At 40.9% G+C, this 27,041-nt stretch overlaps 1 protein-coding gene across 10 annotated transcripts in view; it reads right to left on the bottom strand.

Annotated features, from left to right (window-relative positions):
• CHD9 (chromodomain helicase DNA binding protein 9) overlaps positions 1–27,041 on the bottom strand; it is a 226,170-nt gene that overhangs the window by 139,747 nt on the left and 59,382 nt on the right. For 6 of the 10 annotated variants that reach the window (XM_070770559.1, XM_070770567.1, XM_070770564.1 and 3 more), the window contains exon 1: positions 24,369–24,519. The exons of 1 other annotated variant lie outside the window; for it this stretch is intronic. The gene's annotated coding sequence lies outside the window, so the exon portion shown is untranslated. Of the gene's footprint in view, positions 1–1,154; positions 3,076–24,127; positions 24,346–24,368; positions 24,520–25,019; positions 25,279–27,041 lie in introns of those variants that run through there. 3 more of the 10 variants (XM_070770560.1, XM_070770561.1, XM_070770562.1) reach the window with 3 other exon arrangements.

Here is a 27,041-nt window from a genome sequence, read left to right as displayed (position 1 = left end):
TGGGGCACAGAATTTTAAAGTTAAAGCAAGTATTCAGAATCAAAATTAAATTACTTATCTATCTTTGTTTCTACAATTATCTGATGCCAAACATGATGATCATATAAAATGGATTCAAAAACCAATAGGATAGAGTCCCTGCCTTCAAAAATTCTAGAGGGGAAGAAAACACATAAAAAATATGATATACATCTTAGCAGAGATACAAAGCACTATATTACAGTAGCATATATTAGATGGTAATTAATTATGTACAGAAAAGATCAGGAAAGGCATAAAGAGCTGGGCCATAAGAATAAAAAATAAAGCCTCTAAATATGTGTTCTATAACACAATATATACACATGCACACATATATATAAACTTCCTTCAGTGGTAAATTTACTTTCCTCAGTGTCTAATAGTTGCTTTTTCTCTAAAACATTTCTATATTCTCTAAATAAGTCTCTCAATATTTTTCTACTAAATGAATGTCTTCCCAGTAAGTTCTACATATTAATAGTTTTTCCAACTTAGTATAATCATTGATCCCTACCAAATTATTCAGTCCTCTATTATAGTCATGTCCATAGCATTTTTATACAGTATTAAATTTGTGCTGCATTAATTTTTACTTTGGGCTTCTCTGGTGGCTCAGCAGTAGAGAGCTGAGTGCAAGAGATGTGGGTTAGACCTCTGGGTTGAGAAAATCCCCTGGAGAAGGAAATGGCAACCCATTCTAGTATTCTTGGCTGGGAAATCCCATGGACAGAGGAGCCTGGCAGGCTCTGTCTATGGGGCTGTAAAAGAGTCGAACACAACTTAATGACTAAACAACACAATTTTTACTTTGCTTATGAGCTACTTACAGGTATTTCATACTTGTACCTGCAGAAAATTCCATTTAGGATTCTCCTCCTATAGAAGGCCTCTGCCTACTCAACCCTGGTTTAGTAACCTGTGCACACAATAAATAATTTTTCATTATAATAATATATTACCTTTTTTCTCCAATAGACTCTCTACCCTTGGGAAAAAGGAACACCTTTATAACCTTTGTATCATTATTAATATGTTGTCTAGCATGGTAGGCATGTGATATATTTTAACTAAATCAGTGAATGACTACAAAGAAATTAGAAAGAACATGATACTTCAAACAAACAAACATAGACCTGAGTCCTGGCTCTACCACCATCTAGTTGTATGACCTTGAGAAGATCACATACTTTCTGCTTTCATCTGTAAAAAACAAAAGAACAAAAATAACTATACAAACAATTAACTATAGTCCTATCTGCTTCAAATGTGTAAGATAAAATACTGACTCTACCAGCAAGCAGTAATCCCTGTTCATGTAGAGAATAAGTCTTTTACAATTCCCTGACTCTCTTGCATGTTACCTAAAATTGGCAACAGCACAGAGGAAACACTAAAGAAGTGTCCAGAGGTGAGGCAGGACAGGACATTTTGGGAACTACTTGATAGCATAATGTGGCCAGAACATGCTACTAGCCAAATAGAGAGATGGTGAGAAGCAAGCAGAGGTCAGATATCCAGGCCTTTTATTAGCCCTGTTAAGAAATCTGGACTTTATCCTGGAGGCAATAGGGAACTATTTCACCGATTAAAATTTCTTCTCTGGCTTAACACTTGATGAACATTTTTATGGTAGCTACTACTATTTGAAGTTATTGTTAGATAGCAAATAGCACCTCTACTAATGACAGTGACCAATATTTCAAAGAATAAGATGATAATGATATTAGTCATTTTAAAGATTTTTCCTGGGAATTCCTATTTGCTAGATGGGATGATGCCCAATTCATGAATCATTTAATAAAGCCAACTAGATCTTTTAAAATTAAAAAAGAGAGAATATTCTTATTTGGCAAAATAAAAAGCTGGCAAACTGGAGTTTGCCATTTCTTTGTTTAAAGAAAAAAAGGTCTGTTGATGTCTAGAAACAAACTCTTGTTAAGGCATTCAGACTATGCTTGAATACCTGTTCAAAACTTCATCAAGTCAAATTTCCTCCTGCCTTCCTAGGGATTTACTTTGAGATTGTTATAAAATAAATCCAATTGTGACAAACCTTCAAATTCTTGAAGATTTATGTCTCCCTTTAAAACTTTTCAAAGCTATCTGCAAAATGTTCCAGCTTACTGAAATGTGAAATTTTTTATCTCAAATGGTTAAAATAAAAGGTTTAGTGTTAAAGGGATTAAACCTTCAACTACTGGCCACATATTACTAATTTCCTTAGAGTTTCTATAGTGCTATTAAGGATATGACAGATAGTACAGAATGTGACAATGTTTACTAGCCTAATACTAGTAAATTTATGTGATAATATACTAGTAACTAGGTGAAACCACACTTAAGTAGTACTAATTAATTTTCCAATAGTGTATCATAGAAGGCCTATCATCAGCTTGTCTAAGTGAGTCAGCTTAAACCAAGATATAGAAACTTTGCTTAACAAGGTGATTTTACGTTGCAAGGCAGCCTTCATCACAATAGTTAACAGAACCAAGATACAAAACAATCTCAAGAGAATGGAGCAATGGGTCAAATCTAATACTTTTTAATCCTGGAGTTCTGTTTTCAGTGCAGATGACCAACTCTACAAGAATATTCAGGCTGCAAATTCTACAGAGGCCAGGCGGCTGACATAATGAGAGAAGCTGGCCAGAAGAGAACTATGGCTAGCTAAAAAGAACAAAGGGGAAGCCACCAGTCAGTTTCAGTTAATTGTTGTTTCTAAGCTGTAAAGAGGAGCTGGAAATTCATCCAGACTTATTTGGGTAATTTCCTGATTTTTAAATGCTGATAATTAATTTACACTCTTTATATAAAATGCTATAGAACAGTCTTTTGGACTCTGTGGGAGAGGGAGAGGGTGGGATGATTTGGGAGAATGGCATTGAAATACGTATAATATTATATACGGAACGAGTCGCCAGTCCAGGTTCGATGCACGATACTGGATGCTTGGGGCTGGTGCACTGGGACGACCCAGAGGGATGGTATGGAGAGGGAGGAGGGTTCAGGATGGGGAACACATGTATACCTGTGGCAGATTCATTTCGACATTTGGCAAAACCAATACAATATTGTAAAGTTTAAAAATAAAATAAAATTAAAAAAAGAAAACAACACTATAAATACACAAATTCTCTGTATACTATTATACATATATGTGTGTGTGTGTGTGTGTGCGTATATATATGTGAACTCTCTTTATACTAATGTCTGATATTACTGTGGTCTCAATAAAAATTTCAATAGTTTTTTCAAGAGGCAGACAAGGTGTTTTTAAATAGACAAAAACCAAAACCAGGAAAAGATCTGAAAAAGAAGGACAACCAAGAAGAACTAATCCTACTAAATAGTAAAGTATTATAAAATTTCATTTTTCAAACACTGTGGTATTAACACATGAGAAGCCATACAGATACAATAGAAAGTGATTTAGTATCTCAAATTGAGGGGAAATGAACTATAAATAAATAAGACAATTGGATGGCTACCTGAAAAAAAGTTAGATCCATAGCTTGTTCTCAAACCAAGATAAATTACAAATGGATCAAAGATAAAAAATTTCAGAAATGAAATGCCATGAAAATACCAGAAGAAAACATGGACAGGATACCTTATTTTCTATTTATGGAACAAAATATAGATGTCATTAAAGAATCACCAATTAGATTACATAAATTTTTCATAAAGTTTTATGAAAAGATTCATAAATTAGGGAATTTCCTGGTTGTCCAGTGGCTTTCATTGCCAAGTGTGCAGGTTCAATCCCTGCTTGGGAAACTAACATCCTGCAAGATGTGTGGCAAAAAAAAAAAAAAAGATCACAAATCAGATTATAAAAGAAAATTAGCAAACTGATCTGCAACTCATTTACTGATGAAGTGCTCATCTTTCTAAGGCTGAGCTGATCTCACAAGCCGACCAAGGATGGAATCTGGACCCACTGCAGGGGAAGCAGAGTCTTAACCACTGAAAAACCAGGGAATTCTCTGAGGTGCTTATTTTTAAATATATCAAGATTCACTATAAAATACTAATAGCCTATTTGAAAAATGGACAAAGGATACCAACAGTCAATTCATATTCTTATTTGAAATAAGAGAATGTCAATTAGAACTACACTTATATACCATCTTTCACCTATCAGACTCACAACAATTCCAAAGTTTAATAACACATTAATGAACTTAAAAATTCTCATATGCTGTGAAAGCTAAAATGGTAAAACCTCTAAGGAGAGAAATTTACTAATATCCATAAATATTTCAAGGGCAGGACTTCCCTTCCCCAGTGGTGCCGTGGATGGGAATCCACCTGCCAATGGAGGGGGCAGAGGTTCAATCCCTGTTCCAGGAAGATCCCACATGCTGCGGGGCACCTAAGCCCATGTGCCGCAACTACTGAGCTCGCACTCTAGAGCCCACGAGCTGCAACTAACTAAGCCCGTGTGCCTAGAGCCTGTGCTCTGCAACAAGAGAGACCACCACAATGAGCCCATGCACCACAGTGAAGAGTAGCCGCCTCTACCCACACAACTAGAGAAAGCCTACACAAAGCAACAAAGACGCAGCACAGCCAAAATAATTTTTTTTTTAAAACAGTATTAAAATATTTCAAGTGCACATACCCTTTGACTGAACAAATTCTCTTCTAATGATTTATTCTATAAATATGTTCATGTATGAGTGAAATGGCAGATACAGGTATTTATTACTTGCTCCAGCAAAAGACTGAATACAGCCTAGATGTCCAACAACAGGATGCTGGTTAAACAAAACGTAGTATTCACTTACGCTAGTAACACCAAACCTGGGTATAACATTCAAGCTTGACTAAAGAAGAACACAGACAAAATGGGATATACTCAGAGGACAACAAGGAGACTGGTGAAGTTACCTGAAACCATGCTTCTCAGAATTCCTCTTCTCAGTACTCGCCTCATTCTAGACATCCTCCCCAGGTAAAGGCATTCTCTATTATCTATATGCTGACAACTTCAAACTTTATGTCCAGTACATTTTTTCAGCTGCCCCCTGGACTTGCCCACAAGTATAAACGAAAGAGATCCAAAACCAATCATTCTTCTAAAATCTTTCTCCTACATGCTTTATTTGGCTAATGGCACTGTAAAACCAACAGTTCTGCCCCAAATATTCTCCCACTGTAAATCTATCCTGCACATTGTGACCAGAGTAAGTTTTGTAAAACAGAGATTTTATGTTAGTTGCCAATGAAAACTTATTGTTCCCTAATGCTAAATATATGCCCTTCAAGTTTTTCTCATCTCCAGTTACCACCCCACCATCTCTCCACATCCTCCACAATCTCATCACACCAATCTGCTTGTTGTCTAACATGTTCCATTGTTCATTTTCCACGCTATTACTCATGCCATCCGTAAGACCCCAAGCAGCTGATCTAGAATGATAAGATACCAGGAAACTATAGGGAAAAGTATTCTGGCTCAGTGTAAGAAAGGAATTTGAAATAGAGCTATCCAAAGGCAAAGATAATGAGTTCCTTATTACTAAAGTTACATATTCCAATTTTTAACAGACGAACCGAGACCTCAATAGAGATATTGAAAAGGAGCCCAGTAGCATATTGTAACTGACTGGACAAGTCTTAAAGTTCCTTCTGATCACTGATACTTTAAGAATCCTGGCATTTGAGAACTCTTGGTCTTAATGTAGTGCTTCAAAGTTACTTATTAGTGAGTTTCAACAAGGTTTATAGGCATATAGACCAATCTATACTACATCTTTAATTGATCTAAGAATTTCATAGTAAGTACCTCAAATCTTATGATGATATGAAATTACAAAAAATTAGGAAATGCATTTTCCCCAATATCAAGACTAGACAAGGATGCCCACTTTCACCACTTCTTTTCAACATAGTACTAGAAAATTCAGTCAGACAAAATAGAAGAAAAAAAAGAAAAGGAAAATGAAAGGCAACCAAAGTGGAAAAAAAGAAATACAACTATCTCTATTCACAGATAACGTGACTTTATAGAAAAATACAAATAACAAACATATAGAGTTCATAAATGGATTTAATAAAATTTCAGGATACAAATATATGCAGAAAAATCAGTTGCATTTCTATGAAGTAGCAATCACCATTCCAAAAAAGAAATTAAGAGAACAATTTCATTTACAATAGCATTTTTAAAAATACGTAGGGATACAGAAATGGTATGAACCTAACAGAAGCAGAAGATATTAAGAAGAGGTGGCAAGAATATACAGAAGAACTTTACAAAAAAGAGCTTCACAACCCAGATAATCATGATAGTGTGATCACTCACCTAGAGCCAGACATCCTGGAATGTGAAGTCAAGTGGCCCTTAGGAAGCATCACTATGAACAAAGCTAATGGAGGTGATGGAATTCCAGTTGAGCTATTTCAAATCCTGGAAGATGATGCTGTGAAAGTGCTGCACTCAATATGCCAGCAAATTTGGAAAACTCAGCAGTGGCCACAGGACTGGAAAAGGTCAGTTTTCATTCCAATCCCAAAGAAAGGCAATGCCAAAGAATGGTCAAGCTATCGCACAATTGCACTCATCAATATGCTAGTAAAGTAATGCTCAAAATTCTCCAAGCCAGGCTTCAGCAGTACGTGAACTGTGAACTTGCAGATGTTCAAGCTGGTTTTAGAAAAGGCAGAGGAACCAGAGATCAAATTGCCAACATCCGCTGGATCATCGAAAAAGCAAGAAAGTTCCAGAAAAACATCTATTTCTGCTTTATTGACTATGCCAAAGCCTTTGACTGTGTGGATCACAATAAACTGTGGAAAATTCTGAAAGAGATGAGAATACCAGGCAGCACCTGACCTGCCTCTTGAGAAACCTATATGCAGGTCAGGAAGCAACAGTTAGAACTGGACATGGAACAACAGACTGGTTCCAAATAGGAAAAGGAGGACGTCAAGGTTGTATATTGTCACCCTGCTTATTTAACTTATATGCAGAGTACATCATGAGACACGCTGGGCTGGAAGAAGCACAAGCTGGAATTAAGATTTCTGGGAGAAATATCAATAACCTCAGATATGCAGATATCACCACCCTTATGGCAGAAAGTGAAGAGGAACTAAAAGCCTCTAGATGAAAGTAAAAGAGGAGAGTGAAAAAGTTGGCTTAAAGCTCAACATTCAGAAAACAAAGATCATAGCATCTGGTCCCATCACTTCATGGCAAATAGATGGAGAAACAGTGGAAACAGTGTGAGATTTTATTTTTGGGGGCTCCCAAATCACTGCAGATGGTGATTGTAGCCATGAAACTAAAAGACGCTTACTCCTTGGAAGGAAAGTTATGACCAACCTAGATAGCATATTCAAAAGCAGAGACATTACTTTGCCAACAAAGGTCCGTCTAGTTAAGGCTATGGTTTTTCCAGTGGTCATGTATGGATGTGAGAATTGGACTGTGAAGAAAGCTGAGCACCAAAGAATTGATGCTTTTGAACTGTGGTGTTGGAGAAGACTGTTGAGAGTCCCTTGGACTGCAAGGAGATCCAACCAGTGCATTTTGAAGGAGATCAACCCTGGGTGTTCACTGGAAGGACTGATGCTGAAGCTGAAACTCCAGTACTCTGGCAACCTCATGCAAAGAGTTGACTTATTGGAAAAGACCCTGATGCTGGGAGGGATTGGGGGTAGGAGGAGAAGGGGACGACAAAGGATGAGATGGCTGGATGGCATCACTGACTCAATGGACATGAGTTTGAGTGAACTCCAGGAGTTGGTGATGGACAAGGAGGCCTGGTGTGCTGTGATTCATGGGGTCGCAAAGAGTCAGACACGACTGAGGGACTGAACTGAACTGAACTGAGGGATGAAGCATTTAAATATTTAAATATTTTTTAATATTGTGTAAGATGTGGACGCTGAAGACTACAAAACATAGCTGAAAGGAATTAAAGTGAAGTTGCTCAGTCGTGTCTGACTCTTTGCGACCCCATGGACTGTAGCCTACCAGGATTCTCCATCCATGGGTTTTTCCAGGCAAGAGTACTGGAGTGGGGTGCCATTTCCTTCTCCAGGGGATCTTCCCAACCCAGGGATCGAACCTGGTCTCCCGCATTGTCAGTGGACACTTTACTGTCTGAAGCCACCAGGAAAGGAATTAAAGTACATCTAAATAAATTCAAAGACATCTGTGCATAATGAAATATAAATAAATCAAAGACAAGAATGGAAGACTTCATGTTGTTAAGATGACAATACTACTCAAAGTGACCTATAAATTCAGTGCAACTCTTATCAAAATCCTGATGACATTTTTTGCACAAATTCATATTGAATTTCAAGGGAACCAGAAGAGCCAAAACAAACTTGAGAAAGAACAAGCTGAAGACTCACACTTCTCAATTTCAAAACTTACTACAAAATCACAACTATCAAAACAGTGTGTTACTGACATAAGGCCAGACAAACAGACCAATGGGATGGACCTGAAAGCCCAGGAATAAACCCTCACATCTATGATCAACTGATTTTTTGACAAGGATACCAAGACCATTCAGTGGGGAATGACGGTCTCTTCCACAACTAATGCTGCAAAAACTTAAGAGCCAACTGCAAAAGAATGAAGCTAAACCCTTACTTCATACCATATATACAAAAATTCATTCAAATAGATCAAAGATGCTAACTTAAAAGCTAAAACTATAACGCTCGGAGAAGAAAATATGGAGGCAAATCTTCATGACTTTGGTTTTGGCAGTGATTTCTTAAATAAAGGCATAAGTGACTAAAATAAACAAACAAACAGGTAAACTGAATTTCATAACAACTGAAAATTTGTGCATCAAAGGACAGTATGAAGAAAGTGAAGACAACTCACAAAATGGAAAACATTTGCAAATCATATCTAATAAAGTTTCAATACTCTACAAAGAATTCCTACAACTAAATATCAATACTATAAAGACAACTCAACTTAAAGGAATGGCCAATAAACATATGAAAAGATATTAAACATCAGTCATTAAGGAAATGCAAATCAAAATCACAAAGAGGTATCATTTCATACCTACTAGAGATGCTATAAAATAAAATAAGAGAACAAGTGTTGAGGAGAATGGAGAAACTGAGGCCCTCCTACATTGCTCGTAGGAATGTAAAATGGTACAGCCACTGAGGCAAAGAGTATGGCAGTTCCTCAGGTAAACACAGAATTACCATATAACCCAGAATTTCTATGCCTAGGTATACAATATACATTCAAAAGAATTAAGAACAAGGACTCAAACAGACATTTATAAAGCAATGTTAATAGCAGCATTCTTCATAATAGCCAGAAGTCGAAAAAAACTCCAAATGCCATCAACTGATAAACAAAATCTGGTAAAATGGAGTACTATTCAACCACAAAAAAGGGATGAAATTCTGATACCTGCAAACAAGGCTGAACCTATAAACACTGTGCCCAGTATAAAAGGCAGACAGAGAAGGAAAAACGCAGTATGATTCCTTATATGAAATATCTAGAATAGGCAAATTCAAAGAAACAGAAATATCAGAGGTTACCAGGGGCTGGTAAGAGGGGTTGAAAGTAGGGAACTATTTCTTAATGAATAGAGTCTCTCTTTGCAGTGATGAAAAATGAAAGACTGGAAATAGTGCTGATGGTTGCAGAACACTGTGAATGGAAATGCCACCGAATTGAATATACAATGTCTAAAAGGGTCTATTTTATGTTTTTATGTAACATATACGATAATCCCCCATCACACACACACACACAAAAGCCAAGCATGCTCCTTCCTCAGGGCCTTTGCACTTGCTGAGTACATTCTCCCCTCATTTTTTGTAAATGCTTTTTTCAAAATAACTTTCTTGGTAAGGTCATTCCTGACCAATCTATCTAAAATGTCACTCTCCTCCAACCCTTCATATCTCTGCCCCTCCCTTTATTCACCTTAGTATTAGCTATACGTTTTTCATATTTATCTTGTTTAAAGCTTACATTTCTCCAGAAAACGTACGTTAACTAAGAGGTCAGAAATCTATCTTTATCTTACAATAAGCAATCAAAAAATACTTATCCATGGAATATGCACATAAAACTATCTGGGTGAGGGGAAAACGAATGCAATGTAAAGCAGAAACTGTTTTTGTCCTTTTTAAAAATCTTACATGAAACTTTCTAAAAAATGGGATTAGTGGTTATCTGGACAATGAGCTTATGGCCTATTTAAAACTATTTTTAATTTTTTTCTTCCAGTTTTATTGAGATGTACTTAACATACAGCACTGTGTAAGTTGAAGGTGTACAGCAAAATGCTCTGACACACATCATGAATGGTTATTACATTAAGTTTAGAGATCACTCATCATCTCTGCTGCTGCTGCTGCTAAGTCACTTCAGTCGTGTCCGACTCTGTGTGACCCCATAGACGGCAGCCCACCAGGCTCCCCCGTCCCTGGGATTCTCCAGGCAAGAGCACTGGAGTGGGTTGCCATTTCCTTCTCCAGTGCATGAAAGTGAAAAGTGAAAGTGAAGTCACTCAGTCGTGTCCGACTCTTAGCAACCTCATGGACTGCAGCCTACCAGGCTCCTCTGTCCATGGGATTTTCCAGGCAAGAGTACTGGAGTGGGGTGCCATTGCCTTCTCCAACTCATCATCTCACATATATACACAATTGAAGAAACAGAAAAAAATTTGTGATGAGAACTCTTAGCATTTAACAACTTTCATATATGACAACAAACAGAAGTGTTAATTACCTTATCATGTACCTTTTGATGGCCTTCATCCAATTCCCCTCCCTCCAGCCCCTACTCCTGCCTCTGGTAATCATAAATCTGATCTGTTTCCCAGTTTGTTTGTGTGTTCTTAAAGTATAATTCACCTTCACTATGTTAGTTCCTGTTACACAATATAGTCTCTTTCTATATATTTCAAAAAACCACCATGTTAAGACTAGTTATGACATCACCGAAGAGATTACTTGGTTAACGGTATTCCCCAAACTGTACACTTCATACCAGTGACGTTTATTTTGCAACTGAAAGTTTGTACCTTTCAATCTCCCTCACCTCTTTCTTTCCTCCCCCCCGCCACCATCTTTCCTTTGGCAACCACCTGTTTGTTCTCTGTATCTATAACTCCAGTTTCTCTTTTGTTATGACTTGTTTTGTTAGATTCCACATGCAAGTAAAAGCATATAGTATTTGTCTCTTCTTTCACATAGCATAATATCATCCAGGCCTATACATGTTGTTACAAATGGCAAGACTGTCTTCTTTTTTCTATATATATACCACATCTTTTTAATCTATTCATCTATTTGATGGGCATGTGGGTTGTTTCCATATCTTGGCTATTATAAATAATGCTGCAATTTACACAAGGGTGCACGTATCTTTTCAAAAAATTAATGTTTTTAATCTGCAAAACACAAAATATTTTAAAGTTTTAATTGTTGTAAAACATAAAATTTACCATCTTGACCATTTTTAAGTGTAGAGTTCAGTAGTTTTAAACATATTGATTTTTGTGCAACCAATCTTCAGAATTTTTTCCCCTGGCAAATTTGAAATCTTTTCTATTTAAACAACTCACTATTCCCCTTCCTCCAATCCCAGTCCCCTGGCAACATCATTTTAATGTCTGTTTGTAATGAATTTGACTACATTAGATATCTCATATAAGTAGAATCATACAGTATTTGTGTATATGTGTGTAAAAGGCTTATTTCACTTAGCATAATGTATTCAAGGTTCATCCATGTTGTAGCACATGTCAGAATGTCTTTCCTTTTTAAGGCTGAACAATATTCCATTTTATGTATATTATGGTATATATAAATTTTATATATATTACGGTTCATGCCAGAGTCCATGGGGTAGTGAAGAGATGGACACAACGGAGCGACTAAACTGAACTGATGGTTCATTAAAAATTTTTCTAAGTCTTTGTGAATAAGAAGCATGATATGCTATAGAATCTAACCTGTGTAGTACACTTAACTATTTTATGGTTAGTAGACTAAAAGACGTCAGGATACCAAACCCCAAACTATGACCCAATTATCAGACCTAACCTGCTCAGGGCTAACCAAAATATTATACTGTGAAACTGATGAACATCAACTTTGTCTCTGCTTAATTTACTGGTAGTGCCTTATAAGCCTGAACAGAAACTTTCCAAGTAAACTAAAAGGATTCAAAAGAAAAATGTCCTTACATAACACTATAAACTAAAACCTATTAGTATTATTTGTTTTCTCCTATATAGTGTAGAGACCAAAATTCTAATTCCTGGAACTACTTAAATGTGTGACAGCATATTTAACAACCATCTGGCCCCCCCAGTTTCCTTGTCAATAACAGGCTTGGACTAAATGCTTATGAAGGTGTCCTTAATCAACACTGTACACTTGGTTAAATTTCTACTCACACAAACACCTACCCTAACCAAACTAGAGATATCAGGGAAAAAAGCTTAAAATCTTCTTTACGGAATAAACACTAGGAAGATAAAAAGTAGTGCTCTATATTCTAAAATATTTAGGTTGGCCAAGTTTGTTCAAGTTATTCCATACTACCTTGTGGAAAAAACAAACTTTTAGGCCAACCCAATAAACATTTATGAAACTCAGCTTACTTAAAAACATTTTTTTAATATAATTTTATTTATTTGCTTGTTCGCTGTGCTGGATCTTTGCTCCTGCTTGGGCTTTTCTCTAGTTGCGGTAAGTAGGGCCACGCTCCAGTTGCAGTATGTGGGCTTCTCACTGTGGTGGCTTCTCTTGTTGAGGAGCACGGGCTTCAGCAGACCTGGCATGTGGGCTTCATAAGCTGCAGCTCCCAGGCTTCAGAGCACAGGGTCAGTAGTTATGGCGCATGGGCTAGGTTGCTCTACCGCACGTGGGATCGTCCCAGGTTAGGGGTCAAACCCGCATTGCAGGTGGATTCTTTACTATTGAGCCACCAGTATTGGGAAGCCCCCAAAATACCTCTTAACTTTTAAAAAACTTACTTTTTTTCCTGTGAAGATATCACCCATAATGTTCTATACTCAAATTCTAAAAAAGAAATTATGCTACAGAAGATTGTTCTAACCTTCCACTATTTGCATGAACAACACTGTCCTCACTGAAAAAGATTTTCAGGCTAATTTGACCCTATTACATAACAATATCAATACTAGCAAAAACTACAACAGAAAGATAAACTAACTTGTTAATAGTTATACAGAAGAATATCCTTCAAAATTTTCCCCAGTAGACAAGATAATTTAGGTTGTTTTATTAATGTACAAGGAGATCAGCCCTGGGATTTCTTTGGAAAGAATGATGCTAAAGCTGAAACTCCAGTACTTTGGCCACCTCATGCGAAGAGTTGACTCATTGGAAAAGACTCTGATGCTGGGAGGGATCGGGGGCAGGAGGAGAAGGGGACGACAGAGGATGAGATGGCTGGATGGCATCACTGACTCGATGGACGTGAGTCTCAGTGAACTCTGGGAGTTGGTGATGGACAGGGAGGCCTGGTGTGCTGCAATTCATGGGGTCGCAAAGAGTCGGACACAACTGAGTGACTGATCTGATCTGATCTGATTAACGTACAACACACTAAATCATCACAGAAGCCCACATAAGAAGTTGTACAAGTCATGTATTCCAATCTCTACTACATTTGTTTATACAACTCTTTTAAAGACCATCCTTACCTCTGTTCCCTGTATACTTGGTATGTTTCATATTAACTGCATTAGGTATCCATCCAGCTAATTAGTTATAAAATAAATTAGATTACTACTCAATAAGAAAAGTCTCTGGCAAATACTGATCGGCCATAGCATAGTTGAAGAAGATCAGTCATGAGTTCAAATTCTAACTGCCATTTCTAAGTTTTATAACCTTCAATGGTTCTTTGGAATTCATTTTCCTCACCTAACCTTCCACACTGCAGGGTTGTCGCAGTGTTCAGAAGAATGAAGTCTAAAATATAGTAACTGCTCAATAAATATGTATTTTCTTCTCACTGATCTGCAGAACTAGGAACATATATCAAGATTCTATGTTAACTAGAGGAAAAATTAGTAAGCGCCTGTTGCATCTGATTGTACCTAGTTTCCAACTCATTTAAAAAAAGTATTTATACCAGCCAATAGTATCATTATATGCCTAAACTCATCTCCCAATATATTTGCTTGTTCATTACATTCCTTTGCACTTCCCTGGTGGCTCAGATGGTAAAGCGTCTGCTTACAATGCGGGAGACTGGGGTTCGATTCCTGGGTTGGGAAGATCCTCTGGAGAAGGAAATGGCAACCCACTCCAGTGCTCTTGCCTGGAAAATCCCATGGACGGAGAAGCGTGGTAGGCTACAGTCCATGGGATTGCAAAGAGTCGGACACAACTGAGCAACCTCACTTTACATTCCTTTGCTGAAGATATCACTGCCTCTCCACCCGTTTTTGCTTCTATTTCCCCATAGGTAATCCATGCCTGGGGCTTCCCAGGGGCTCAGTGGTAAAGAATCCACCTACAATAACAGGAGATGTGGGTTCAATCCCTAGGTTGGGAAGATCCCCTAGAGAAGGAAATGGCAACCCACTTCAGTATTCTTGCCTGGGAAATCCCATGGACAGAGGAGCCTGACGGGCTACAGTCCATGGCATTGCAAGAGAGTCGCACCTGACTTAGCAACTAAACAACAGCCCATGACTTAACCACATTGAAATGCTGCTTGAATTCATCAAATTTTCTCACATCTCCATTAATACACACAGGAAGTTCTCTTCACCTATATCACTTCCCACCACCCCTGTTCCTTCAGCTGATAATGCTCTGATATTAAATTCAAGTTCTACAATCTCTAGGAAGCTAATACATGGTGTACATACACACACACACACACACAGCCCTCTAGAAAGGTTAAGCATTCATTTTAGGGCTGGTTTGTTTTGAGTTTGAGTTGGGGAGGCATGCCATGTGGCATGTGGGATCTTAGTTCGATCCCCAACCAGGGATCGAACCTGTGTCCCCAGAGTCTTAACCACTGGACTGCCAGGCAAGTCCCAAGCATTCAATTTTTGGGTTCCACACTTCACACACTGCATTATCATTCTTGGTCTACTTGTCTGTCTTCCCTACAAAATAAGAGGTGTGCAGAGAATGGTCCTTACTCATCTTTATCCTGAACATCTAGTGTAATTCCTGCCACATAGTAAATCCTCAAATGTTTTCAAGAATTCAATGTCATAATGTTGAACAAAACAAAACCTCTCAATTCTAATAGCTGCACCAAAAATTGAGATTCAAAAGCATTCTTTTAAGCAAAAATATATCATTTTTATGACCTGAAGTATGCCTCCACTGGACTGCACTTAAAAATGGTTAAAATAGTAAATTTTAGGTTATATACATTTACCCTACACACACACACACACACACACACACACACACACACAGTTGCGTACATGAGAATGCCTTCAGTGATCCAACTGAAGCTTAATGCCCAAGTATCCCACAAAGCATTCTGCTTTCATTGATAAGTTATTCTACAAGGACCCTATAACACAGCAAGTAAAAGTAAGGGCTTTGAAAAGAGACTGGTCAGCTTTATCACCTGTTGTGTGTGTGTGTATTCAGTTGCTCAGTCGTGTCAGACTCTGCGACCACACGGACTATAGCCCACCAGGCTCCTCTGTCCATGGGGTTTCCCAGTGCAGAATACTGGAGTAGGGCTATGTAATCTTAAACGAGTCACTTAATCATTTTCAAGCTCAGTTTCTTCATCTGCAAATGGGGAGCGTAATATACTCATACCAATCTCCTAGAACTGTAATAAATAACCCACAAAAAGCACTCTGTAAATGCTGTTTTCAAACTGTGCTCTCTCTAGATTACTGGATAACACTTAGCCAAAGGAAGGAAAGGCTTTAGACTACCCCTTCCCCCATTTCTTCCCCTGTAAAATTTCGCCCTGCATATTCTTTTATTTTACAGATTAAGCTTTCAAGTAGGATCTTTTAAAAACAAAGCATTCCTTGGTTTAAAAGAACTCCAACTACTCAACAGCGCTCAGGTAACGCTTATATTAACATCTCTGGTCTGTAGATCACCACTTACTAAATTCAATTACTTACTCTGTAGGTATTCATACTTAATTTAGTGTTGGTTTACGTATCACAGAAAGAAAATCTTTAAAAATATAATCTCATCTCTACTCTTAGTAAAAGCTAACTGGGAAAATTAATTTGAGGCTGATATTGAAGAAAGATTAAAAGTTTCCTATTTGCTACTGAGTCAGGTTAAGCTGTTTAATTAAGTGGTCCTGAATATTAGTCTTACTCATAACCAAATTAAGTGTGTGTGTCTATACTATTAACATTAAAAACAGGAAACTGATTTAAATGCAGAATTTTCCAAAATTCGAAATACACTAAAAACTGAGACTCAGGCTGATTATCACCATTTAACTTGCAAAGTTGATGCACAGTTTAGAAACACATTCAAAGTTCTTAAAATACAGTAAGTGTTTAACAAATGTAGCTTGCTCTGACCGTAAACAATTTGCCTGCAATGTGGAAGACCTGGGTTCGATCCCTGGGTTGGGAATATCCCCTGGAGAAGGGAACCGCTACCCACTCCAGTATTCTGGCCTGGAGAATTCCCTGGACAGAGGAGCCTGGCGGGCTACAGTCTGTGGGATGGCAAAGAGCTGGACACAACTGAGCAACTTTGACTTCCCTCTCATACCTCTTATCTCTTTTCTGACTTCCCAAGAACCTATAGTCCTCCAAACCTTCTGAAGACTGTTAGGCTTCTCTAGACCTCCTCAAACTCTTTCACTAATTATCTCCAATGCTGTCCTCTCATCATTTTCAATACCCCTGGGTCCTTTTACACTCACTCAACCCACCATACTTTATTAACATCACCACTGTAATTTTACCTCCTTGCCTCAGTCCATTTCAACTAACAATTTCAATATTTATAATATTCCTAACAATTATTACATGCCTGGAACCTAACATTTGCCTTCAATGCAGTCCCTGCTTTTGCTTAATGTTTAAATTCACTTTTCCAGGCTTTGAGGCTATCTCTTTGCAGTTTTTTTTGTTTTTCTCCCAATTCTGCAATCCTAACTTCCCCATTTTCACCCCAAACAATTCTGCCTCTTAGTTTTCTGAGGTTTTTCAGTTGAAATTCACCAATCATCTTTTCCAAAGCATGTATCTGTTTTTGAATCTATTCCTTTTTTCTTCTATTACACTCTTTTCAAAAGAGGAAGTATGACTCCTTCCCAAAGATTAATCTTTCAACTCTTAATAGTCACCATTCCATCCAGCCTTTCAAAGGGACTTAAATGTTCCACCTCTGGAGGATCTTTAATCACCCTCTGCAATTACCTGCTTCCCTTCTAACTTTAGGCAAGAGCAAATATCTCCTACTTTAGCAAAAATGTAAATGTACAAATAAAATCATCTTGTTTTCTATCCTTCTACTCAAAAACAAATATTGAAAATAAATTCTACACTAACTCCATTTTCCAAATACCTATATGCTTGTTAACCTCTTGTACTTCAGTTTCTGCCCCCATAAAATTACTGCAACTCTTTCAAAATAACTGAGAAAATGCAGAAACATACTGAATTCGAGTCAGCTAATTCGATGAAAAAATTTTTTAATTTACCCAAACTGTAGTAAAGCACAAAATTTTAAGACAAAACATTTTATGCAAAATATATGAAACCTAAACATTATCTTCACCATCTTTTCCTTCTCATAAAAACAAAAAAACCTAGTAAGATACATTAGCATTTATCTTTCAGGTGAATAACCACTGATTTCCAATACTCCTTTTTTTGGGGGGTGTGCCACACGACTTACAGGATCTTAGGCCCCCAACCAGGGACTGAACCAGAGCCTTCAGCAGTGAAAGTAAGAAATCCTAACCACCAGACTACCAGGAAATTCCCGATTTTCAATAGAGGGCTGCTGCTTAGTCAGGAACTTAACCTGACATAATCAATGGCCAAGAAAGATAAATACCCCTCTCCTCAAATTTCAAATCCCGTCTGTTTGGAGCAATCAGTTCAGCTCAGTTCAGTCTCTCAGTCATGTTCGACTCTGCGACCCCATGAATCGCAGCACGCCAGGCCTCCCTGTCCACCACCAACTCCCGGAGTTCACTTAAACTCATGTCCATTGAGTCGGTGATGCCATCCAGCCATCTCATCCTCTGTCGTCCCTTCTCCTCCTGCCCCCAATCCTTCCCAGCATCAGGGTCTTTTCCAATGAGTCAACTCTTTGCATGAGGTGGCCATAACAACGTTCAAAATTACTGGTTAAAAAAAGTTTTAAAGCACAAACCACTCCCCTCAAAAAAACAAAAACAAAAACAAAAACCTTAAATTCATTTAGCTAACTTCACTTAATTATGCCAAATTATAACAAAAATATCAACATCTATAGCTATTTGATAAACAATAGCTACTAATAACCTAAGGTATAATTTTTACTCATAAGCACCAGAAGCCTCATTAAAAATGATACGTTTACTATCAGGCTACTTACAAGCTAATAACTTTAAAGACTGCTGATTTCCTGAAGATACCAAGACTATAAGACTTGTATTCTACACCATCACCCAAGTAATACATAAACCCATCTAATACTACACTCAAGTTTTTTTTTTTCCTTAAACCTCTGTATCAATGTAATCTACATTAAGTCAAAGTTGCTCAGTCTTGTCTGATTCTTTGCGACCCCATGGACTATACAGTCCATGGAATTCTCCAGGCCAGAATACTGGAGCGGGTAGCCTTTTCTGTCTCCAGGGGATCTTCCCAACCCAGGGATCGAACCCAGGTCTCCCACACTGCAGGTGATTCTTTACCTGCTGAGCCACAAGGGAAGCCCAATCTACATTAAGATATTCACAAACATTCAAAAACTGAAGGACACTATTATAAAGGTCATTTCAGTTACCAATTTTTCTAACATAAATAGGAAGTCTACACCTTTCTCTCAAAACACAAGCTATGAACATGTCATAGTGTGGTGTCATACACATAGTTAAAGCTATCCTGACTGAGGCATCTACCACTCAGATAAAACCATTGAAGACACCTGTGTATGGACAGTATTCAAAGCTTTCTCACCAAACCTTTTTTCTCCCTCATCTTCTTCTCAGTACATCTTACCACCACCTAATTCCTCAAGCCAGGAACCTGGAGGTCATTTTTGACACCTTTCATTTACATTCAGTTCACCATGAAGTTGTCAATTTCGCTATCATTCCCATCTCCTTGTCTCTAGCAGATCCAATTTTATATATACATATACACATATCACCTTTTCCATTCCCTCATCTCTATAGCTGCTACCCCAGTTCCAGTTAGCATTGTTTTCCCTCAATGATGACAGTAGCATAATGTCTTTGCTTTCACTCTTGCCTTTAGCTCCAATCTAAACGAAAGTTATATTTTAAAAATTATATTACTCCTCTGCTTCAAAATCTTCAATGACTGAAATGTCCTTAGTAAAACCCAAAAGTCTTTAACGTGCCCTGCAAGGCCCCGCATGATCTGCTTTCTGCCTCTCTCTCTTTTCATCCTGCATGGTCTCCCTCCATTATGTTCTTGCTACCCTGAACTTCTTTCATTTCTTCAAGATATGAATTGTTTTCTCGCCTTCATATGTATTTTTCTCCATTCCAGGAATCTCTTCTCCTGCCTGGCTTCTTAGTCTTGTCGTCGTGACTTACACAGCACCACCTAAGAGGCCTTCTCTGACCATAGACACTAAAACCTTTTCCATTTTTCCCTCTCATAGCATTCTGTTCTCTTTCCTTACTGTATTCATCCTAAGTTGAAATTTGACATTTGTTTATTGTTTATTCGTTATGTGTTTCCACTATTAGACTGTATATTCTAGAAAGGCAGAGGTCACATTATAGTACATGTAATAAATTACTAAATAAAAGGACCACTTAATAAATCTGCTTAATGGACAGATGGATGTTTATGACCTGGAGTCCAGGAAACAAATTACAGCTCAAAGTGGCTTTCCCCTCCTTTGGGTTTCTCACCATCACTCTTTCAACTTTCCAACTGCTTCTAAAAGAAAGGAGCAAAAAGTATTCTTGCAAATTCAAAGGCAATACAATAGAAGGAATGCCAGGAAACTACACAATGTCAAAAAAGTAAGACAAATAATAATCCTATGATTTCATGGGAAGGAGAAATCCTTAAGGGCTACGATGATAAGAGATGATTTTACACAATGTGGAATTTGACTTGAGTATTCACAGACTGGTAAAACTCAGAGAGGTGGAATGTATGGGAGTGAAGCCCAAATAAGGAGTAAAGAGACACAAAGTATTAGACGACAGTTACAAAACTGCAATGTGGCAACTTATATTTACAAAGTAGATAAGTGTAAAAAAGCTAAATCTGTATATTTTGCTAAAACACCTTAATCATGTTAAGACCACATCTACAAAACATATGAAAGGTTACAATAAAATCACTCTATCTCAGTCTCCATGAATCCCTTCTAATTAGTCTTTGGCTTTTAGAGTTTTTCAAACATTTATGACAACACACTCTCATAATTAGTTTTCATAATTCATTTTCACTCTGACCAACCACCTCAAGTTTCTATATTCTCATTGCTATGTTTTTTATTCATTATACTAACACCTGATGAAATTTCCCCAGTAGATTATTTCAATCATATTCATTTTTCTTTTTTAGACTTTGACCTGAGACTTTTTTCCCTTTGCTGTCAAAGTGTAATAGTTGACTTTTTCTTGTATTACATTTCTATCACTGATCCAACATTTTCATTTTACTATTGGTAGAAGCTTCAATAGGTTTTACTTCTAAATCTGTAATGCTACTTCAGTTCCCCATCCTAAATTTACACAAGCCTCTCCTTCGAGTCTATCTTATTTCCACAGGTAAACTACCAAGGTGTAGTTAGTTCAGTGCCTTATGGAAGGCATGCAGTCATATTAGATACAGGGTCTGGAGTTAGAAGTATCTAAAGATATTTCCAAGTTGAAAAGGCTATGATTTCATTAATCTTTTCTTGTCGTGGGCTTTTCCCATTGAGAACACTGCTTTCCTACCTTTATTCATACTTGCTCACTTGAGGTTATTCTAAAAATGTTTCCCAGAAAGGCCAATTTACCTGAAATACCAATATACCACTATCTCTTTCAAAACCTCTGCCTTTTGAAAACTTAAATCCAAGAATAATTTGCATTTCAGAGAAAAATCTTGGGATATTTAGAATTACAGATTTGTTAAATGGGAGAAAATGAAGATTCACAGCATTTAATTAACTGGACTACAACTATACAGCTAGTAAACTGACAAAGTCCTGAGTCTCTCCAATCAGCACGCCATCCAAGACAAGAAGGCTTTACTGGTTACACCAGCACAATATTTTCTTCCTAATATTATTTCCAATATCCTTAGGACACCATTTTCTCCTAGTTAATCAATCACAACGGTTTTTGTTTTTAAACTCTACAGTACCCACTATCCTAAAACTGTTCAAGGATGACAGAGATACCAGAGGCAAGCCTGGGAGGCAACTACTTTGATCTTTCTGAGATCATTTTATGTCTATATTACATGAAGTGGATTTTATAGGAAACTCCCCAAGGACTGAGACCTGCCAAGACTTTGGAGTATACCATAACTATTTAACGTGAAGGACTTCCCAGGTAGCTCAATGGTAAAGAATCCACCTTAGACAGCAAGATCAAACCAGGTTGAAGGAAATCAACCCTGAATATTCACTGGAAGGACTGATGCTGAAGCTGAAGTCCAATACTCTGGTCACGTGATGTGAAGAGCCAACTCACTGGAAAACATCCTGATGCTGGCAAAGATTGAGGGCAGGAGGAGAAGAGGGCAATAGAGGATGAGATGGTTGGATGGCATCACCGCCTCAGTGGACATGAGTTTAAGCAAACTCCAGGAGATAGTGAATGACAAGGAAGCTTGGTGTGCTGCAGTCCATGGGGTCACAATGAATAAGACACAATTGAGCAACAGAACAACAGCAGCAAAGAATCTGCCTGATAATGCAGGAGATGCAGGTTTGAGCCCTGGGTCAGGAAGATCCCCTGTAGAAGCAAATGGCAAACCACTCCAGTATTCTTGCCTGGGAAATCCCATGGACAGAGGGACCTGGCGAACTACAGTCAATGTGGGTCACAAAAAAGTCAGGCACCACTTAGTGACTAAACAAGGCAATATAAACAGAAAAATCTTGAAAGCTACATGGTAGCAATAGATATTTTTCATTTAGTAAATATTTTGTTGTTTAATAAAAAAATATTTTATTATTTAACAAAAAATGTTTTGTTGCTCGGTCATGTCCAACTCTTTTGGGACCCCATGGACTGTAGCCCGCCAGGCTCTTCCCATGGGATTTCCCAGGCAAGAATACAGAAATGGGTTGCCATTTCCTCCTCCAGGGGATCTTCTTGACCCAGAGATGGAATTGGAGTCTCCTGCATTGAAGGCAGATTCTTTACAACTGAGCCACCCAGGAAACCCAAAAATAGTATTTATCAAACATTGGTCATATGGAAGGCTCTGTGCTACCTGTTAGCAAAAAGTCACATTTAAATTCAAGTTCTGTATATCTAACATAAAAGAAACACTAAATTCATCCTTTTGCATTGCAAAAACCAAAAACCAAACCCAACAACCCCCGTCCCGAAAAGAGGAATCCTCCCTTAAGTTTCCCTTGTTAGTCACTCAGTCGTGCCCAACTCTTTGTGACCCCATGGACTGCAGCCCACCAGGCTCCTCCGTTCTCAGTCCATGAGATTTTCCAGGCAAGGATACTGGAGTGGGTTGCCATTTCCTTCTCCAAGTTCCCCTTAGGTACATTCAAGTATTTGTAAACCTAATGGTTCTAAGTACCTGTACGATTATGCAGAGTTTAGGCTAAATAATAACAAAAATTCTGTTCAAGATCATAGATGCTTAAGTAAAACTAGAGTCTGAAATCAGAGAAAAGGATAAGCTGAGAAGTGCAAAACTAAGAAATTAAATTGTGATAATGATTGCATTCATGAAGATAAACTTTATTTAATGGGGAGGGGCTCTGAAGTACTTATGAGTATTTCACATAAATTGACTAAAAGTCACTATAGAGTCAAATCTTAGTCTTCCAAGAAAGTAACTGTGTAACACTGGTAAATAATCACAATTGGGAAAAAGAAAAAAAACCTCGTCTACTTTGTTCTGAAAAGTTTTATTTTCCTTAAGAAAAGGGGCGGGGGAGGGGGCAAAACAAAACCAAAAAAGGAACAAACAGAAACCACTCTGAGCTGGCGACTGCTACAGGCCAGTCAGACACCCAGGCTTTCCGGGTCGTGCGTGGCTTTGGGATGGATCTCCGCGAGAGAGCCCTGGAACCACCCATCACGTCCCACACCCAGATGCCAAGAAAGCAGCAGTCACGGCGGAGGCCCAACACACACAGGGGCTGGTGGGGTCGGGGCCCCGCTGCAGACGTGGAGAGGCCCTCGGGGCGGGGTATCATAGAGAAGCACTGCGGTCGTAACCCGGACGCCCAGGCCTGGGAAAGCTCCGGGGGCGTCCCGGGCTCGAGGGCACCCAGCACTCGCGCGGGACGCCTTGTCATGAGTCACGGAGGCGAGAAAGCAGGCGGGCGGGGGAAGAAGCTGCAGGATGGAGGGAAGCCCGACCCTCGGGAGGGAAGGGAGCGGACGGGGAGGCCCGGACCTCAAGCGGGGAGGGGAAGGCGGGGGGGGGGGGGGGGTCCTGCCAACCCACGCCCTGCCCGCCCTGCCCTCACCTCCATCCGACGCAACAGGCTCTGCGACCCGGTCCCGACCCCGGGGTCTGCGGGCTGGGAGGCGGGGGCAGCTGCCCGCAGCCATGACAGGCGCGGGGCGGGCCGCGGGCGGGCTGGGCCGCACGTGCGGGCAGCGCCCCCTCCCAGGCCTCCCTGGGCGTCCGCCCGCCCCCGGGCGCCGGCCCCTCACCTCGGCGGCCGCGACGCGGCCCGGCCTGCCCCGACCCCCCCCAACCCCCACCCCGGCCGAGCGGCGGTGGCGGCACGTACTCACCGCCGCTCGCAGGCTCTCGGGCATCGCCATGACTGAGGCGCCCCCGCCGCCCCGCGCTTCGACCGAGACTGACACGCGCGGCTGGCCGGGCGGGGGCGGCCTCAGGCGACCACCCGGATGACAGAACCCGCCCCCGCCTCTCCCCACCAGTTGAGCAGCGGCCGCTGCCCCGGGGCGCCCCGGGGCTTCCTCCCCACGCCCGGGGCGGCGGGTGGCAGCGACGGGTGGCGGCGGCACTTACCGGCGGCGCGGCCAGGCCCCCCTGTCAGCGCGGGGCCGGGAGGGAGCGGAGGGAGGAGTGAAGGGGCACCGCCTCCCCCGCGCCGCCACGCATCCGCCTGATTGGCCCAGTTCACTCCCCCAGCGCGACCCCACCAGCCCCTGCGAGCGGCACTCCGGCAGCACCGGCGCGCTATTTGCATATTTGTGCCCGCGCCGCTGATTGGCCCGGGTTCGGAGGGGTGGCCGAAGCCGCGGCAGCTCCCGCCGCCGCTCCCGCCGCGCCGGGCGACCGGGGAGGGAGGCTTCCCCTCTGTCGCTCCCCTTCCCACACGACCCGGTCTGACCTGGGGTGGAGGGCGGCGGGAGGCGGGGTCGCTGCCCGGCTCCAACATGGCCCCGCCACGCCGCCGACCCAATCGCCGGTGCGATTACTCCGGGAGCCCTGGGCGGCCTCGGGGCGGGGAAGTGTTGGGGCCGGGCGCCCTCTGGCCGGAGCGCGGGGCAGTGCAGTGGCCCGGGCTCCCCTCGCCGCCCCGCCGCGGCCGCCACGTCAGGCCGCGCCCTCGCGGCGTTCTCTCCCCTCCCCGCGGCCTCACCGCCACGTCAGGCCCGGCAGGCACACCCCGGCCGCGAGCTGACCGGCGGCGGGGTCGGCGCCGAGGTCACTCACTTGCTGGGCATTTCCCCGCCAGGCTGGGGTCCTCCGAGGAACCGGGAGGGTTTCCGGAGCCTCCCTCTTGACACTGTCGTGATTTCGAACCCCAGGTTCTCCCTTCGGTCTGAGACGGCGGTGGCACACGCTTGTGCCGTAAAATCGGGAGCCAGGAGAGTGTCGCCGCGATGATACAGCGATTCAGTCCAGGTGCTAAGCACCAACCGCGAAAGGGGCGCCAGGCTAAGGAGAGACCCAGCCCCATGTCCCCATCTAGAGAGAGCGCGCGCACCTCAAGTGGTGGAGAGCCGGGCTGACACCTCGTCATCCCCATGATCAGGCCCGCGTTCTAAATTGCACAGCTCTGAAGGGAAAGAAAGAACAACTTCCTCCGACTCTCCCGCCCGCCACCCCCACCCCCCACCCCAAAGAGGGGAAGGAACTGGTCCAAGACTAGGGAGCGTACTAGAAAACCACTGGCTTACGAAGGCCTGGGGACACCTGGGTTCCTACTCTGTCACTAATTAACTGGGTGACCTACATTAAATCATAACGTGTCCCAAGGCCTCGGTTTTCCCTTCTGTGAAATGAAGAGGGTGGACACATTTTCTAAAAGCCTTCCGATTCTAAAAATTCTACGGGTCTCTTAGGTCCTGAGCTGGCTTTAATACCGGATTAAAACTTTAACATCCATATTTGAACGAGAGAAGACAAAATAACGGAAGGTTACAAGTTCAGTCGGGCTTCCCTCATAGCTCAGTCGGTAAATCATCTGCCTGCAATATGCAGCACCACCTTGTTTGTTCCGTTTCCCATCCTAGAAGGGTGATATTTAACATTCACTTTGAGAAGGGATAGACGACCCAGTCCAGTATTCTTGGGCTTCCCTTGTGGCTCAGCTGGTAAAGAATCCGCCTGCAGTGCTGGACATCAGGGTTCGATCCCTGGGTTGGGAAGATCCCCTGGAGAAGGGAAAGGCTACCCACTTCAGTATTCTGACCTGGAGACTTCCATGGACTGTATGGCGTCGCAAAGAGTCGGACACGACTGAGTGACTTGCACCGCACTTGAAGTTGACAGAAATATCTTGAATTTGTGTCTTCACAAAGAAGGATAGAGCAATGTCACTGTGCATGTTTATGCCTGACCAGAATGGAATGGCTGCAGTATACAGACAGCTAGTTGCCAAGTAATTTCACTCTTTATTAAGGCTGTCCAGAGTAGATCAACACAGCGTTGTTTAGCTGAGATACTGAAAGGGTTGGGAGAAAACCCTCCTGAGGGAAAAGGTACAATTACAGTTTTGATTCCCCTGGATACTTAATAACAACTACACTCTAGGATAAGAATACACAAAAACCAGTTCACCTTTGAGCTCCCTACACTACTTATTTGAATGCCACTTTAGCTTGCAAATTCTACCTGCTGAGTCAAATCTAAGGCCAGTAACATCTCATTTATCTGGCAAGATACTCCCTTTAAATGAAACCTCTACCTACTTTACAGAACTCCTCTCCCCAAGAAAACCCACATTTTCTTGAATACAGCCCTTTGAAAAATACACGCTTGGTGATTAAGGAGCATCCTTATCATTATTACCATTACTGCATTCTATTAAGACCAATGAATGCCCTTAAAATTATGTAGATCTATGTCTCTATTGCCTGGAGAATTCCAGGGACGGCGGGGCCTGGTGGGCTGCCGTCTATGGGGTCGCACAGAGTCGGACACGACTGAAGTGACTTAGCAGCAGCAGCAGCAGCATGTCTCTATAATTTCATGGCTGCAATCACCATCTGCAGTGATTTTGGAACCCCAAAAAATTAAGTCTGACACTGTTTCCACTGTTTCCCCATCTATTTCCCACAAAGTGATGGGACCAGATGCCATGATCTTAGTTTTCTGAATGTTGAGCTTTAAGCCAACTTTTTCACTCTCCTCTTTCACTTTCATCAAGAGGCTTTTTAGTTCCTCTTCACTTTCTGCCATAAGGGTCGTGTCATCTGCATATCTGAGGTTATTGATATTTCTGCCAGCAAT

The sequence above is a fragment of the Bos indicus genome, chromosome 18 (genome assembly GCF_029378745.1).
Source record: "Bos indicus isolate NIAB-ARS_2022 breed Sahiwal x Tharparkar chromosome 18, NIAB-ARS_B.indTharparkar_mat_pri_1.0, whole genome shotgun sequence".
Classification (NCBI taxonomy): domain Eukaryota; kingdom Metazoa; phylum Chordata; class Mammalia; order Artiodactyla; family Bovidae; genus Bos; species Bos indicus.
This window is presented reverse-complemented; position numbering and strand designations above follow the sequence as displayed.